The 18,217-nt window shown below is 42.9% G+C and overlaps 1 protein-coding gene across 1 annotated transcript in view; it reads left to right on the forward strand.

Moving 5' to 3' along the window:
* Positions 1 to 18,217, forward strand: part of ADGRL3 (adhesion G protein-coupled receptor L3) — a 553,885-nt gene that overhangs the window by 360,041 nt on the left and 175,627 nt on the right. The window lies entirely within an intron of this gene.

Genomic DNA, 18,217 nt, shown 5'->3' on the forward strand with positions numbered 1-18,217 from the left:
TTACATCCACAGTTGCCACTTTATTAGTAACATGACTTAGCCTAGATTGTGGTCGAACTCTCATGATGGTGCAAGAATTTCCAATAGCGTTTGTTCGATCATTTTCAAATGGTAACTGCTGTATACTATGTAGTCACAGTTATCAGGTAGTTCCTGTGGTGTGGACTGTGTAACTTCAGAAAAGCTGAAAAAGTAAGAGGAAAGGAAGAATTAATAGAATTTGAGCAGTGAACTATTTGATTCGTAATATGGCTATTCCCAAAATATTCTTCTTTTTCTCATCAGAAACTCGGAAGTGCATAAGTGGATTCAGGTCTTGAGATTGCAAAAAAGAAGTCAAGAGATTCCTGTTGCTGAGCTTTTCTTTTTCTTTTCCTGCTTGCCGCCTGTTATCCATATAAAACATGGATCAAGAGATGCTGAAAAAAACTATGTATACGAAAATCTGGTGAGGGGTGGAATACAAGTAGTAAAATGGCAGTGAATTTCTTGTTTTTATCCAAAAATGTAAGGAAGAGGAGAAGGGAATCTTGAAAAGGCACATGAACAAAACCAAGTTACTGTTAAGAGAGGAGCAAGGACATTTTCAGTAATGTTGACCTCTGCAGTATCTCAGATGAGCAAAAAATGAAGTAATACTTCTCATTCTTGTATCTTAATGATGAGCGTGCACTTCCTGAGAGATGGAGTGAAGCAGAGCAATTTGTGAGTTATTGGTTATCCCTGAGGAGTGAAAATCAATTGCATCCTTTCTATTTCACAGAGTTTCTCTCCTTTTCAGTGAATTATTTCCAGGTATTACAGCAGACTCTCTGCTGCCGCTTTTACACATTGTGACCATTGCCAGTAATAGCATATTTAATTTTAAAAAGCCATAATCAGGGAAAACCCCAGATTGTGTACTTTCTTATTTAAAAGGCTTTTTGCTGAGCTTTTCTTTTTCTTTTCCTGTGTGCAGCCTGTCGTGGTTTTGTTTAGTGAGGGGGGGCCTAAGGTGGTAGCTTCTGTAGGAAACTGCTAGAAGTCGCTCCCCTTTGTTCAGTAGGACTCGGCCGGGCCTAGGGCGGACCTGCTGCTGGCCAAGGCCGAGCCGATTGGTAGCAGAATGTTCCGTGATAACGCCTCTGCGATAACGTATTTAAGAAGGGGAAAACAGAAAAAAAAAAAAGAGAGAAGAGAAGATGTGAAGAAGCTGAGTGGGGGCAGAAGCGCAGAGGGGGAGGCGCAGGCCTCATGGGCCTTGCAGGCCTCACCCTCTGGCCTCTCACCAGGCAGCTGACTGGGCCCGAATCGGCCCGGCCCGGCTGCAAGAAGTGGAGAGGAGATGAGAAGTGAATAAGATGTAAAAAGATCCTGAGAGACATCTGCCAGCCTGTTGTGAGGAACGGCTGCAGACGCCAAGGTCAGTGAAGAAGGAGGGGCAGGAGTAATGCAGCTCCTGGCCAAGATTCCCCTGCAGCCTGTGGTGACGACCATGGTGGAGCAGGTTGTCCCCCTGCAGCCCATGGAGGTCCACGGAGGGGCAGAGATCCACTTGGAGCCCATGAAGGACCCCACATCGGGGGAGGTGGATGCCTGAAAGCGGCTGTGGCCCGTGGAGGGCCCGCTGGGACACCCATTCTGGATAGACTGAACTCCGTGGAAGAGATGACCCATGCCGGAGCAGTTTCACAAAGGACTGTGGCGTATGAGTGGGACCCCACAACGCAGCAGGGGACGAATGTGAGGAGTTCTTCCCCCGACCATGAAGCAGCGGCAGAAAACAACGCGTGATGAACTGACCACAACCCCCATTCCCTCTTCCCCCCTGTGCTGCTCGGGGGGGGAAGGTGGTAGAGATAATGTTAAGCTTGGGAAGAGGGAGGGGTAGAGGGAGGTTATCTTGTTCTCTGTCTCATTATCCTGCTGTTTGTAGTAATAAATGAATAGTTTTCTCCAAGTCAAGTCTGTTTTGCCCATAACGGAAACTTTAAGGATTTCTCCCTGTCCTTATCTCAAACCTCGAGCCGTTTTTCCTTATGTTATCTCTCCCTATTCTCTCAGAGGGTGAGGGGAGTGAGAGAGAGACTGCGTAGTCTGGTCCCGATCCGGGCTGAACTACGACACCATATAACCAGTCTAAGCTGGTGAGATGGGAGAGCAGGTGAAAACCTTGCAGAGGGTTGAAAGTCTGTGAGGTGCAAGGATTTGATGTGTCTTGTGTCACTCTGCTTTGAAGCCCCTTTAATTTCACTGGTATTTGGATGATAATTTAAAATCTCCCAGTGCCTCAGAGAGAAGGGTGAAGCAGTTTTTGGTGCTGAGTGGTGAACACAAGAGGGTTAAGCTAATGTCAGGGAATCTGATGAGCTTTCTCAGATGTTCCATTTGTGCACTTCTTGATTGCTTTGTGATGATGTGGGCACAAAGCTGAATTTTACATGTGTTTCTCTTCTCTGAAAATTGCCAGGATTTCCTTTTTGGCAGAAATGCGTAAGGATCCCATTACCTCACTATTTTACTAGTTTAGAGGACTTTTGAGAGGACTACTCTGACGTAAGTTAAATTCTTGATGAGACAGCTCGAATGGGCGAAGGCATTTTAAACCGAAGAAAAATACCTTTGCAAAGGGAGTTTACTGCTCCATTACCTGCAGAGCCTGATTAGTGGGTACATTATTTTACAAGTCAGTCAAACAGAAGCACTGATTTTGAATTGAATAGGTGAGCAAACACTGGCTTGACACCACCTTTTTTTTTGCAGAGGAGCCAGGAGACCAGGTCTGCATGACTCTTTCTTTTTCAAGTTCAGTGCAACACATTTTCTGGTTAGCACCAGATTTCATGCTGCATCGCTTTGTATATAATACTAAATATATGGCTGGCTGTTCTGGTTTTGTTTAGTGAGGGGAGCCTAAGGTGGTAGCTTCTGTAGGAAACTGCTAGAAGTTGCTCCCTTTTGTTCAGTGGACTCAGCCGGGCCTAGGGCAGACCCCCTGCTGGCCAAGGCCGAGACAACTGGTAGCAGTGAAGACCCAGGATATTTTTATTGCAATACTTAGTTAGTTATTTTTTTACAGAGTGGATTGTGGATATGTGTTTCTCCTCTTCTCTTCCAGAATCACCAGTGTTTCTTTGTTTAGAGCAAAGCAATGTTCAATGCAGCCATTTTCCACAGGGTTACAGTTTGAGTAACAAAATATGTAAACAATATCTGCTTAATTAGAAAACAAAAGAAAGAATATAAAATTGATGAGTTGAACAAATTGGTTGTTAAAAACAATTAAGAGTGAAGTTTTAGGATAAGAGCTCATAAAACCAAAAATTGATCATAACAAGAAAAGTGATATGTTTAGCTACCTAAATAGCCAGTAACATATTTGAAACATATTTGAAATCTCTGGTATCATATGTTTCAAGGTTATCTTAAATGAAAAACAGGTGCTGGGGGCACCAGTTCACTTAGAATCAAACATTTTCAGACTCTTCCAAAACCATCCAAGAATAATGGGAGGAGGCAGGAGTTGCTTAGCTTGTAGCAAAGGCAGAGATCACGTCCTCTCGCTCTTCGCAATGATTAAACATTTTCTCTGAGTTTTAATTAAAGGTCTGTTCACGCATGTAGGTTTGGAAATGTCACAGAGCTTCTCTCACTCACTGTTTAGACAAATGGGCTTTTATTCCTCTGAGTAAATGAGTGCCAAAACCAGGAGATTCTGTGCCCAGCTTCTGTAGCAGCTGAAGGTAGCAAGAAAGACAAAATATTCTGAAGTCTTGAGTGAGGCACAAAGGGATTCGACTGATCTAAACGCAATTCAGGGCTCTGACTGAATTAAAACCAATTGTTCATTTTTCTTTGGAAATGGGAAAAGTTGCATTTTAAGGATTTGCCCATGCATTTTTTTCCTTTTGTCTGGGGTTGTTTTCAGTTATCCAAAAGTTTTGAAAGCAAACACTCTTTAGTTGCCTGCAAATCCCAGGAAACCTGTCATTATCTACCTTCAAGAAGGGAACATGAAGATACCAAAAGCCTTTGAAGCATATTTTCTTTGAGCTGTTTGGCCTTTAAATAAGTTTTTTAGAGAATGCTTCTCCATAAAGGCTCCTGAGCTTTTAGGTTATTTCTTTGTAGCTCCTTCTGAGTTCGCTAATTTGAAGTGATAGTAAGAATAGCTCTGCAAGTCTAGCTGTGTTTTCTGTCATGTTCTTCAAGAAGGTGAACCCAGAAAAGTGGACAGGCTATTTTTATGTGCCCTGCTAGACATGTGCAGAGAGGGAAACGAAAGGCTGTATCAATGGAATGAAAAGTTTTCCGCAACCTAATCAGTCTTAATATTCACTAGAGTTACCTGTTTTAATCATCACCCACTTGTGATACAGTCTGTGTAAACAAATTCAAGAAAATATCAACAAATCCTCCTCTCCAAAAAGGTAAAGTGCTCCCATCCCGCTTCATGGCGCCATGCTGCATAAAAACACACGTCTCCTGGGTTTGCATCTCTACACCTCCCTGGGTGGGCAGAAAGAAGAAAGTTCTGTCTTTTAAATGCCTGAGGTGCCCCACGCCAATGCTGGCAGCTCTCAAGTAGGGGCTCAGGATATGCTGCCTGAGTGTTTAGACCAGGGGTAGGGACCAGAGCCTGTCCCTTAGCTCAGCAGTGAAGAAGTCCCGGGAAGGACTTGAACCAGGGTAAGAATCCCTCTGTGAATGTCTAGGACTTGGATGTCCAGGCAGCCGTTCCCAGTGGCATGGGAAATACAGACCTCCTGCTTTCAAGTAGAAATTTTAAATTATGTACCGGAGATCCAGACATTACAATATGGGTCTTTCATAGTGTTGTGGTTTTGTTTAGTGAGGGGGGCCTAAGGTGGTAGCTTCTGTAGGAAACTGCTAGAAGTCGCTCCCCTTTGTTCAGTAGGACTCGGCCGGGCCTAGGGTGGACCCGCTGCTGGCCAAGGCCAAGCCGATTGGTAGCAGAATGTTCCGTGATAACGCCTCTGCGATAAAGTATTTAAGAAGGGGAAAACAGAAAAAAAAAAAAGAGAGAAGAGAAGATGTGAAGAAGCTGAGTGGGGGCAGAAGCGCAGAGGGGGAGGCGCAGGCCTCACGGGCCTTGCAGGCCTCACCCTCTGGCCTCTTGCCAGGCAGCTGACTGGGCCCGAATCGGCCCGGCTCGGCTGCAAGAAGTGGAGAGGAGATGAGAAGTGAATAAGATGTAAAAAGATCCTGAGAGACATCTGCCAGCCTGTTGTGAGGAACGGCTGCAGACACCAAGGTCAGTGAAGAAGGAGGGGCAGGAGTAATGCAGCTCCTGGCCAAGATTCCCCTGCAGCCTGTGGTGACGACCATGGTGGAGCAGGTTGTCCCCCTGCAGCCCATGGAGGTCCACAGAGGAGCAGAGATCCACTTGGAGCCTGTGAAGGACCCCACATCGGGGGAGGTGGATGCCTGAAAGCGGCTGTGGCCCATGGAGGGCCCGCTGGGACAGCCGTTCTGGATAGACTGCACCCCGTGAAAGAGATGACCCATGCCAGAGCAGTTTCACAAAGGACTGTGGCATATGAGTGGGACCCCACAACGCAGCAGGGGACGAATGTGAGGAGTTCTTCCCCCGACCATGAAGCAGCGGCAGAAAACAACGCGTGATGAACTGACCACAACCCCCATTCCCTCTTCCCCCCTGTGCTGCTCGGGGGGGGAAGGTGGTAGAGATAATGTTAAGCTTGGGAAGAGGGAGGGGTAGAGGGAGGTTATCTTGTTCTCTGTCTCATTATCCTGCTGTTTGTAGTAATAAATGGATAGTTTTCCCCAAGTCGAGTCTGTTTTGCCCATAACGGTAACTTTAAGGATTTTCTCCCTGTCCTTATCTCAAACCTCGAGCCGTTTTTCCTTATATTATCTCTCCCTATTCTCTCAGAGGGTGAGGGGAGTGAGAGAGAGACTGCGTAGTCTGGTCCCGATCAGGGCTGAACTACGACACATAGGTGTATGAAGTTAATAAATAAATATGCCAAATACGTAAGGAAGACAGTGGTATGATATCGGACTTCTAATACAGCCTTATTGTGCTTAAGAGGCTTCCGTAAATTGCGTATTAACACTGTGAACTGCCAGTCCAGTAATCAAATATCATATGAAGCTTCCACCTATATCTGTGATATTTTAAAAACCTCAGAGGGTGCATGTCAAATTTTTGTTCTCCACATTTTGTTAAATATTGTAGGATGCTCTCTTGACATGTGATTGCAATATTTTTATTCAGTAAGGGTGGCTGGGCGTTTGTTTTTTTTTTCCTAAAGCAGTTTTACAATGCAGATAAGGTGAAACCTCTGTCCTTATAATATGCTAATTAAGTGTATTTGTGTCTTGGGTAAAAGATGTGGCAGTATGGTGATGAATAAAAACTTTAAACACATATGACACCTCGTTAAAATGTAATTTTCACATCATAAATCTGAGGCCTTTCCTTTGACAGCTGAGTAATGTGGATAGTGGGCAGAGGATTTTGAATGTTTCAAAGCTGTCACGTGCTAATAGGTAGCTGAAAGCGGCTTCCTGCGCTGCTCACCTTTAACGCCCTACATCCTTCCCTGGGAAACGCATCAAAAGGGCTGCCGAACCTTAAATCCCACTTCATATCCTGTGCACAGGATATGAATTGCCACCGCTTTGAGATCTCATTGCGATAAGCCACGCTTAGTATCTCTGAAGTGGAATTCAGGCTGCATTCTAAAAGGCCAGCTGAGCCTTTTTGATGAGCTACTTCTGGCAGACAAGAGCCATTTTTAGGGAGCTGCTGAGTGTTTAATTGCGGCTTATCCTGTGTTTTTGTTTTCCAGTTGCTTTCCTCCCATCTAGGAGTATCCCTAGTTCTCTCGCTCCTGTTCCTCTTCATTGCTTACAGTGACAGCTGCTGGTTGCATGCTGTTGCTGGAAGTTTTCAGAGATATCAGTGCTTGCTTTCAGCAGCCTCTGCTAAACATGTATCATGACTGGGCCCCTGGCTTTTATTTTATTTTATTATATTTGCCCATATATGCGTGTCTCATTTATTCTATAAATATTCCAGTCTCTTTTTCTGTTGAAGATAGAAAGACATATCTTAAGTTTGGAGGTGAACAAAAACTCTTCATCTTTTATAACAAAGATAGCATCTCAACCTACATTTGCTGGTGAGCCAGTACCTTAAGCTCTGAAGGACAGGAGGATGTTTCACCTACCAGGGGTATGCCGGGATCCAGAATCACGTTTGTTCCCCTTTTTGAGGCCTGATTTGTCTCTTTATTTTTATCCTGTTTTAAATTTTTCCTCTTTATAAAGCAATGTTTAGTTAAAAATTATTTAAAAGTGTCATACCACTGGACACTTTTCTGAAATTAGGATTTCTGCTTATGATAAAATCATAGAATGGTTAGAGTTGGAAGGGACCTTCAAAGGTCATCTAGTCCAACCCCCCTGCAAGGAGCAGGGACATCCCTGACTAGATCATGTTGCTCAGAGCCTCATCCAGCCTGGCCTTGAACGTTTCCAGGGATGGAAAGCTGGAGTTTGAGCTCTTTAATCTATATTCTCACAAAAAAAAAACCCTTGAAAAGTACAAGATTCCTCAGCTTCATAACGCTCCCTTTGTGGAGCATTTCATAAATATTAATGCTGTTTGGTTAGCACAGTGAGAGTGTCTTCAGTGCCTTTCCAGTACGAATAAATATGTGGTTGCTCCCTCCTCCTAAATAAAAATGTACTTTTCTCAGTGAGATGGTGGAAGAGGAGATAGCCTTACCAAATGAAGTGAGAGGAGCTCTCCTTTTCCTTGAGTCATGGCCCGTACTACGAGGCACCTATATGAGCCAGCCTGAGAAAATACTACAGCAGACCTAACCCATCTGGGAGCTAAACTGGGATACTTCTGTATCATCTTTGGAGACTGGTTGTTACCATTGCAAACTGAACAGGAATCTGCTGTAAGACCTACATGCCATGAAATCACAGGCAATATCCATGGGCTGGGTCCTGTTTCCATGGGCTTGCAAGCAGGAGTGCTTGGCGACTGGGCTGCTGGGGAGCCCGGATGGTTGAAGTAGGAGAAGGGCAGCAGGAGACAAAGTGATTAAGCTAAACTTCACTTTCAGGCTTCAAAACAAAAGGAGGCCAGAGACTTCGGCACTTCATATGGCCTATGTGGTCCATAATCCTGTCAAATGCCAGGAGGGGGAAAGCACCTTGCCTTGACATGTTCTTGTGTCTGAAAAGCTGAGGCAGCTGTTCCTGGCAGCAAGCGTGGGACATACTGGTGAAGATAGTGGGGTGATTGCATAGGAAAAAAAGCATTAACAGCATATGAAGGATAGTGGCTTTTCCTCTCCTGCAACAAGCTTTTTGACTTGAGGAATTGGCCTGGAGTTATGATTAATTGTCGTATTATTAAGTTCAAGACAACTGGGTTGTAACGCTGACATCCACATCAGCTTATCAGTCTGACGCAAATACTTTACACCAAACCCAGCTGTGAGTGTGCCAGCCCTTTGGGTCTGAGCTGTTTGCCAGAGGCAGGGAGTGAGAGGTGACACATAGTAAATGTCCAAGGCTAGCCTTTGCAAGAGGAAGGGACCGCATCATGTACTAGAGACAACTTTTGAGCATTGGATTTTTACGCATGGTTTTTAGTGACAAGTGCATCATTTATCCCTTGGCCAGCAGATTTTGCTGACTTATGTGCAGTGATGACACTCTGCACAGCGCTGAGGGTTTAGTCCAACAAGAGAGTCCAGGATGTTCCATTTCTGAGCTGTTACCTCTGCCAGCTCCTCTCCTCCAACCCCGAAACAGGGTTATAACCTTCCAGGCTTCTCAAGACATTACCCTCTCTACTTAGATTATATTTGTGCACCTGATTCCTCAAGGCTGGCCCTATGTGGTCCAAACACCTGCTCCCTGCAGTGCTGCTCTGGCCTGGCTGCAGAGCCACTGGCTGCAGAGCCACTAGTCTGGGACATGGAATCACAGATGCCTTCTTCATATGCCAGCTTGGTTTTTTGCTACTGTGTTTTTAAAATGAGCAGCCTTTATTCCTGCTCACAAGTGAAAATACCTCCACCATAGCAGCTCATGGGTCTGGATGACTCTCCTCACTCGCTCTGGAAATTACTACTGTAGTATTTTTAGCAGCACTTACTAAGACTCATCTTCTGAAGTCCAGCTCAGTGTTGCTAATTAACTTTTTCAATGCTGCTAGCACTCTGCATGCCACATTTTCTTTCTTTTTTGTAACCAGTAAAGCCAAGAAAGCAGATATGGATGCTCTGACATATTCTGCTTTAGAGTCAAAGCAAGCAGAGGGTGCATTGGATGCCCTTCATACTGCTGGCCTTGATGTTCAGGTTAAAAAGGAGGAAAAAGCTCTTAAGAAGAGTAAGCTATGAAATTACGGAATCTTTATGAGGAGGCTTTACAGAGCCTTCCCTTCACTTCAGGAAGTTGTGGTGATTCCCGTAGCATCTTCCCATCCTTCAGATGTGGCAGCAAGTCAACTTTCCAGACACCTAAGTTATAACTGTGCTGATAAAAAGTACCCAAGGTATACGTGAGGAGTGGAAAGGTCAACCTTATCCTCACAAATCCAGAGTTGGATTTGATGGTTTGCTTATAGGAAGGGAATTTAGGCTGAAGGTACAAAAATAATCTTGGTAGCTAGTTTGAAGATCTCCATGTTCTGGGACAAATGGGACCAGCCACAAAGGGCTGTGAAATGCTAGTTGGCAATGCTTTCAACAACTTGGCAGGGGAAGATAGGTAGATCTCAGAAAAAAAAAGAGAACAGGCACTCTGAAGTACACCTCTAAGTGTATTTTGGTGTTAGTAACTATATTAAATCAATAGAGTTGGGTTGTGAAAAAAACAATTAAGCCAGTGTCCATTTCTTTCGAGTGAGTCTGCCAGGTGTGCATGAATAAAGGTTGGTATAATGAAAAAGTTTCTGCGACAAGATTCCAAAATTCCTGGAAAGTTTCATCTCAGCCACTATTCAGACAAATCCTCTGAAGCTGGTAGGAGTTTGGACTAGGGGCTTCAGGAGCAAGTCCACAGTGAATTTCTGTTTGCCCTCTAATAAATTGCATTTTGCAAGTGAGAGGCTTTTTGACCTCCTGATTTGTGTCTAACCATCTGAAGAAGTTATATAAATATAAATTGTAAGCTGGAACAAGTAGTGAATATCCATATGAATTTGAATCGCAATGTATGTCCTACATTTTTATGTTGAAAAGACTTTTTTTATGGTTGTGCTCATGATTGAAGGGTAAAGCAGATGATGAAGGCTTAGGTGAAAGAGATGTATCTATTAAAACAATGTAGTGATTGTTCCCTGTAACAAGATTTCTTCACTGTAAATAGGATTTTTTCTTGATTAAAATGTGCTGAGAGGAAACAGGACTTAAGGCAAATTTCACTGAAAAGCAGGATTCAGTTTAAAAAGACTGGCACTGAATAAGCAAACTGGGTGTTTCATGTTATGTATCTCCTCGGTTCTGTGTTCTCACAAAGTACCAGCTGCTTGAGACTCAAAAGGGAGGGGGAAAAAAAAAAGCAAAGAAACATCAGAGCTGAAAACTATAGAAGTTATACACTGACCGTGACAGAAGATGGGAAAATCAGCTGCCTTTATACAAGTCTGAGTTGGCTTACTGGGGTGCCATTCATGCTTCCCTCAAATAGCTGGAATAAATTAACACAGCCACTGGAGAGATGAGACATTAGACAGCTCTGCAATTCTTCTTCATCTCTCAGTGTTTAGGGTGGAGATGGGGAAAGGGCCATCTGTGTGCTGCAGGCAGAGAGAAAAAGTAAAGGCAGCTTCAAGTATAGATATGCCAGCAGAGTAGTCCTTAGTCCATTCATAGCATCTTTCCAAGCTACTGTGTGAAGAAGAGCTTTGGTAAGCCCCTGTGCATTGGCCTCAAATTCAGTTGCCCCTCTGACTGTGTTAAATTATCCCTCTATCCAAGGCATGCGTGAAGGATGCTGTGGCTCGCTAAGGTCAGTCAGGCGGAATTCATGTGATATTTTGCGCTCTTGTACTGCTGAATTCAGCAAATGACTGTTAATGTCAATGTGAACACTTGAGGCTCCAGGAGGAGGGAAACATTGAGAGAAGGCTGCATGGAGATGGAAAAGAAGGGAAATTTTTCTTTTTTTGTTTTTGAGTGAGAGGTAATAAAAGATATGGGAGCATATGTATACACTGGAGGGACTAACAGCAATGAATATTTTTTGCCTTCTCTGTCATTGCTTGCTTTTCTCACTGGACAATGACTGCCAAGTATTTTCTTGGTGCAATATTGAGTGTGTTACAAGTTATTCACAGGAAATATCCTTGGAGTAACAGCAACAGATTTTATTGATAAAAGCGTTGTGCTCTTCACCACGGCAAGTATCAGGATGAGTGAGGAATGGCAGCACTCAAAAATGAAGCCAAGATGGAAAGCACTCTGGAAAGTTTCTTGTTATTTGTATAGTTTAAGGTACCGATTCATTCCGCGTTGTGCTGGGAGAGGTGCCTCTTCCTAGTGCCTTGTGTGTAAATATAAGTTCTCTTTAGGGATAAACAAAGCCTCATCCTGAGTTCAGTGGGAAGTAAATTAAGCTTTTGAGTACCCTAAAACTGCATAGTCAGAACATGGTGTGTTGTCTAAGGCTGCTGTAGTATGTTCTTTTCATATAAATGAGTTTAAATTGACTCTGGTATGAAGAGTAGAACAGAATTAAATTAGATTAATAGATTTTTTTAAGACCAGAAGGGACCATTAGCTCATTTAGTCTGACCTCTGTAATGCATTCGATTGGATTTCATCCGCTTCCTCTTGTACTGAGCCTAATGACTTGACTTTAACTAAAGTGTACCTTCCAGAAAGGCACCCAGACAATCAGTATGTCACTTCACAGAGTGCTTTTCTTGGGTGGGTATTCTCTTCCAGTGTTAAAGAGGTAAAATAATATTTGCATTATAAATGTTTTTGGTTATACTGCCCAGTCAGGGAGTCCTTTTTGTGCATTATACGTAGAAAGTAAAAAATGTGTTTCGTGAATTGCAGTCTTTTCACCTTGCTCAGACAGTGCTCAGGAGGTTGCCTTCTATGGGAGTTACTGGTAGGTCTGAGATTTTTTTTTTTAAAGATGTTAGAAACTTGTCATATGGAGTGGGAAATTCCTGAATGGACGAGAAAGCAAATAATTCACTAGCAATGAGAAAACAGTTTTCTGAGCACTAAAACCAAGAAAGCCTTCTACTTTCAGATGTGTACTTTATGGTGAGTGTCACTAAATGTGTCTGTAAACTCTGCTTTTTAATTAGAACAAATTACCAGTCTGCAGAGCTTGCATATTCTCTTAATGCACTTCCAATTTTATTTGAACCAGAGTGGTAGGGAGTGACATTTAAACCTCAGAGTTTGTCATCAAGTTCTAATTTTCTCGTTGATTAGAACATCTGTCCCTTGGAAAGGGCAAAAACTCATTCCAGCAGTTTTTCCAGCAGATTTAATTCCAAATAGATTTTCTGATTGTTGGTTTGGGGTTTTTTTTGCCTTTTGGTTCCCACTCTTTTTATAAAGGAGCCCGTATCTACACTGAGTAAAAAAAAATGTGATGATGCAAGGAAGTGAGCTGTAAAGGATACAAGAAGCACTTCGGTACATAAACATTAATTGTTTTACGAGTGTTGTTTCTACCAGATTTTTCATGTCAAAACATACTGGCAAATTCTGGTGGAAAGAGGTTGTCATTTTCTTAATATGCAAATATAAACTGTCTACACTACAAATGTATTAATTCAATTGAAATACTATGCTATCAGAATGTATTTTTTCCTTCTAACACCATGTTTTGTGATATTTTAGATAAATGTAACCTTCAGGCATTTCTGTATGGTTATTGACTACCTTAGAGAGGCTTTATCAAGGCTGTGGCTTCATTAGATTAAGCACTGTGAGAGCAGACATATAACCCCCTCTTTCTCACTTTTTCATTGGAGAGAAGAAACCTTAAAATGGGCATATATCAAGGAAGGCTAGGGAAGTCCTCTCTTTCCTTTATGGTGTAATTTGTGGTCACCATGATCTTGTGCACATTTGGAAGTCATCACCTCAACATAGTTGACAGTGTAATCAGAGAAAAAAGATTTAAATTAGGCATAATGACTCCAAAATGTCTTTGGGGCTAACTGGTATAAGGTAGTGCCAGTGGGATTTTTGCGCTGCTGATTTCCCTGCAACCTGATTTGCACATTGAAGGCAGTAAGCATCGCTTTGCTGAACCATGGCCTTTATGTGTTTCATTAAATTTTCCCCTTATGATGACTTCTAAGTTGGAAGGAAATGATGTGAAAAGTTTATTTCTATAGTAAGTTGAAATTTATCAATGGCAAATGTCTTTGCTTTAGTGAGTAGATCCAGAGCTGTAAAACCTAGTCCTCTCCAGATAAAGATTTTGTTGAAGTGACCTTGGTGTCCCCTTCCCACTCTGATTTGAAAGTTGATTTTAATCTGCAAAAGGAATAATCATTAAAAATACAGCATGCATCACAGCATTTCTTTATATGTTCCCTGGGAGCCTTGTGGATACGGAAGCAGCAGACATGGGCTTATGCATACCTGGAGTTTATCCACAACTTGCTGATATGATGTTTAAACGTAAGTCTTGCTTCTGCACGTGGACTGCAGAGACTTGTTTAGCATTGTGATACTAACCCGATGCCTCCAAAGTGTGTTACAATGTGACCTGTTTCCTTGCTGGAGAAGCTTAGCGGAGCCTGTAGCACCTTCTTTGCCATGGAGGTGAAGATCTTCTGAGGGAGCAGAGGTGCTAGTGCTTTGTGAGGTTATCTGCTACCGTGTAGCCCAGGGCTCGCCAAGAATGCCCACATACCTCTATGGGTGCATTTTGCCACATAAGTTGTCTGTTAGCCATTGTGGGTTGTGTCAAAAAATGTCTGAGGCCTTTGATACCAGGGAGCTGGGAAAAAACCAAAGCCTGTAGCTGGCTGCAGGCGAGTTCTTTAAACAGTAGCAGTTTGAAGATGGACCTAGCAAAGGGCCAGAGACTCCAGAAGAAGCTCTGTGTATCATGGAGCTTCCAATAATAATAATATACCTCTAGCAGATACTTGATTCATCTCCTCTGCCCCTTTCCAGGTATTTTTTTAATGAAGCCAAACCCTTTTCTGATGGCCATTGTTCTGGTTTTGTTTAGTAAGGGGGGGGGGGGGGGGGCTAAGGTGGTAGCTTCTGTAGGAAACTGCCAGAAGTCGCTCCCCTTTGTTTAGTGGACTCGCCCAGGCCTAGAGTGGACCCGCTGGTGGCCAAGGCCGAGCCGATTGGTAGCAGAATGTCCCGTGATAACACCTCTGCGATAATATATTTAAGAAGGGGAAAACAGGAAAAAAAAAGAGAAGAGAAGATGTGAAGCAGCTGAGTGGGGGCACAGAGGGGGAGGCGCGAGCCTTGTGGGCCTTGCAGGCCTCACCCTCTGGCCTCCCACCGGGCAGCCAACTGGGCCCAACTTGGCTTAGCCTGGCTGCAAGAAGTGGAGAGGAGATGAGAAGTGAATAAGATGTAAAAAAGTTCCTGAGAGGTATCTGCCAGCCTGTTGTGAGGAACAGCTACAAACGCCAAGGTCAGTTCAGAAGGAGGGGGAGGAGTAATGCGGCTCCTGGCCAAGATTCCCCTGCAGCCTGTGGTGATGACCATGGTGGAGCAGGTTGTCCCCCTGCAGCCCATGGAGGTCCACAGAGGGGCAGAGATTCACCTGCAGCCCATGGAGGACCCCACACCGGGGCAGGTGGAGGCCTGAAGGAGGCTGTGGCCCGTGGAGGGCCTGCTGGGGCAGCCGTTCTGGACAGACTGCACCCCGTGGAAGAGATGACCCACGCCGGAGCAGTTTCACAAAGGACTGTGGCCCATGGGAGGGACCCCACGATGGAGCAGGCGAGGAACATGAGTTCTTCCCCCAACGATGACGCAGCGGCATAAAACAACATGTGATGAACTGACCGCAGCCCTCATTCCCTCTTCCCCCTGTGCCACTCAGGAGGGGAAGGTGGTAGAGATAATGTTAAGCCTGGGAAGAGGGAGGGGTGGGGGGAGGTTATCTTGTTCCCTGTCTCATTCTCCTGCTAGTTTTAGAAATAAAGGAACAGTTTTCCCCAAGTCAAGTCTGTTTTGCCCGTGATGGTAACTTTAAGGATTTTCTCCCTGTCCTTATCTCAAACCTCGAGCCGTTTTTCTTATATTATCTCCCCCTGTTCTCTTGGAGGATGGGGGGAGCGAAAGAGAGACTGCGTAGTCTGGTCCCGATTGGGCTGAACTACGACAGCCATGTATAAACAAAGATGACATCAAGGGGAGAGGAAGGCTTAGGCAGCCTTTCTTTCCACATGGAAACCATAGAAAACAAAACAATATTTTTGCCTCAAATTAGAAAAAAGGAGAGATTGTCAAGTTTTATGAAATCTCTTGATGTGCATGGCAGAGACTCTAGCCTGTTATAAAAGTTGGCATTTCACATAGCTGGCATTACTCATTGAAGAGATATCTTTGAGCCTTTTAATAAAAGTATTTATTTATTTGTCTGTTTGTTTAGCAACCTGTAAGAAAGTCCTTGGGATGTTTCCTTTGGGATATTGATGTTATCTTATCCCCTCAGTATCTTTATAAACTGCAGTGGTCATTGATGCTAGAGATCTGTTTTACCTATCCTGCTCGTCAGTCTTCTACTGCAAGAGATTGATCATTGATTTTTATTTTTTTTTATTAACAATAAAACTGAGTGATGTTCTATTTCCAGCTGAGTCTCCAAGGAATGCAACTGTTTCTCATTATAAATGGAGAAAAAAAAGTAATTAAATTTTAATTATTTTCCCTTTTGCCCAAATATCTTCACACAGTGCAAATTAAATAAAATTATTTAACCATGACAAGCACTTCTGCCAAATAATCCCTGAGAAGTGAAACTGGAATATGTATGCCACACACGTGCAGGCAGCCACACACAGACGCCTGGAAAAAAAGAAACCCAAAGGAGTCTAAGACAAGCATGAGTTAACCAGCCCAATGGAGCCATGAATGGGAGTTTAAGCAATAGTGACGTCTGTCTGCAAGCTGATCTAAGCTCTCTGCAGCTTCCCATCTGATACTCTGAAGAATCTTTTTCCCTTCTGGCTTATAGCTAAAGATTAATTGAAGTTCAAGAACTCAGTATTTCTAGTAGCCTTTACACTGAAATTTAAGATGGGTAATTTAACTTTGAATTGATTTTTTTTTTCTTCAGTTTGAGCTTTTAATATGTGCATATTTTTGTCTTGCGTGTGCTTGAGTTTCCTGAATTACAGGCAAGATTACCAAGAGATAGTCATTAGAAAAATGTGTTTATTAACAACATAAGGATTGTTGTACTGAATGCCTGAAAACTGGATCCAGTTATTAGAAAAGAAAAAATTTCAGGCAATTTCAAAGCATTAAAGAAAAAAATAATCTTGTGTATCTGGATTTTTACATATCTGGTTTCATTATCTATTGAAAAATACTGATGCTTTTTGTATGGGCAGTGCTTCAAGGTCTGTTAGCCCTGTTTCTGAATTTCAGCAGATTAAAAACCCTACTTTGAAGTCAGTGGTCTTGTCCCAGGGAAGCAACTCTTCTCCAGAAAAACCTCATCTCACTTCTATACAGAGATGGTCAGGCATCTGGAGGGCCCATGAGAGGGATGCTGGCTTGGTAAAAGCCGTACTTGCATCTCTGAGATGTTTATTTAGGCCTATTTGGTATTCAGACATCATCTTTTAGCAGCTGAAATCACACAATGAGCACAGAGTCATCTGAACCTACTGCTGGAGGAAGTACTATCAACAGTAAGTCGTGCACATTTTAGAGATATATGTATGTATGTGTGTGTCTATCGATAGATACTTGCACATTGATTAAATATATTTGAAAAAGTAGAATTTGCAAGCTGAGTCAGTTGCCAAAGTGATTTAACTAAATATACCTTTATTGTAATGGAAGACAGGGATGTACTCGGTAGCTTTACAGACAGAGGAGGGGTTTTTTGCTCCTTGGATGAAGCTGTCCCAATCAATGCATATGTTGTGATAAATACAACCATTTGGTAGCCTTCCTGACTTCACTCAGATGTAAAGGTATTATGCAGACCTAATTAATTTGATTCCATCACTCCAAGTACAATATAGGGTACTGATACATTTTTATCCCTTTACCTATTTTCCCTCCCATACAATCCTCTAGGCAAGACTAGTTGGGCTTTGGCAGAGTAGCTAAGGTCCCTGGCTCTGTTGGACAACATCAGATGGCCAAAACTAAGCTTAATGGGAAAGGAAAAAGGCCTAAACCAAGCAAAAGTGGGTCGGCAAGACTTTGAAAGAATGGACAGGTTTCCTGAATTAGACAATTTTCCTATGATTTGCAGTGAAGCAAATACTCAATCCTTATTCTGACATTGTTAGACACTCTTGATTTATTAGGCAGTGGTTTCCAACCTCTTATGTTCGTAAGTGCAATCACTGCTTTGAAGAGGAGAGAGCATCAGCTTGATGAAAAGTTAGAGGCAGATTTTCACAGGCAGGAAAGGAGTCATCCAGGTGGCAAATGGAGGCAGCTGGGACACTGCTGCTTTCAGCAGCTCTCTATTAAGGCTGAAGGTTTTTTATACCACCTTGGGACTTAGATGTTGAAAACTGTACATTTGCACTACAGCACACCAAACAACTGTCAATAGAATGATTATTGTAGTTGTTGTTGGTTGAAAATGTCCTGTTGATATAAAATCAAATATTTTGTGGGATCTTGTCCTTTTTTTTTGGCAGGAAAGTATCAAAACAAGCCTTTTGGATGCTGCTGTTCTCACCAGTAATGTTAAATTGTTATTATATTATAGTTTTATTGTTATATTTAACATGGAACATCCTACTATTACCCAAGAAAAAAAATAGTTCTATGGAAATGAAAGATTTAGTGACCCTTGAGTCAGCATTGCTTGAAAGTTACACTCGTTCAGGAATTTCAGCTTTTTGTTCTAGGTCATACTAAAAATAGGTTCTTGCACATCACAATTTCCTTCGGAGGGAAAGTTTTTCTAACCAGCACTGGTCTGGTTAGAAAATTGTCCCTCACATCATTGCCCCTCAGCCCTGCCAGAGCAATGTAAAGCTTTTGTTGATTTGGACCCTGTACCG

The sequence above is a fragment of the Chlamydotis macqueenii genome, chromosome 4, assembly GCF_036417535.1.
Source record: "Chlamydotis macqueenii isolate bChlMac1 chromosome 4, bChlMac1.mat, whole genome shotgun sequence".
In the NCBI taxonomy this organism is placed as follows: Eukaryota; Metazoa; Chordata; class Aves; order Otidiformes; family Otididae; genus Chlamydotis; species Chlamydotis macqueenii.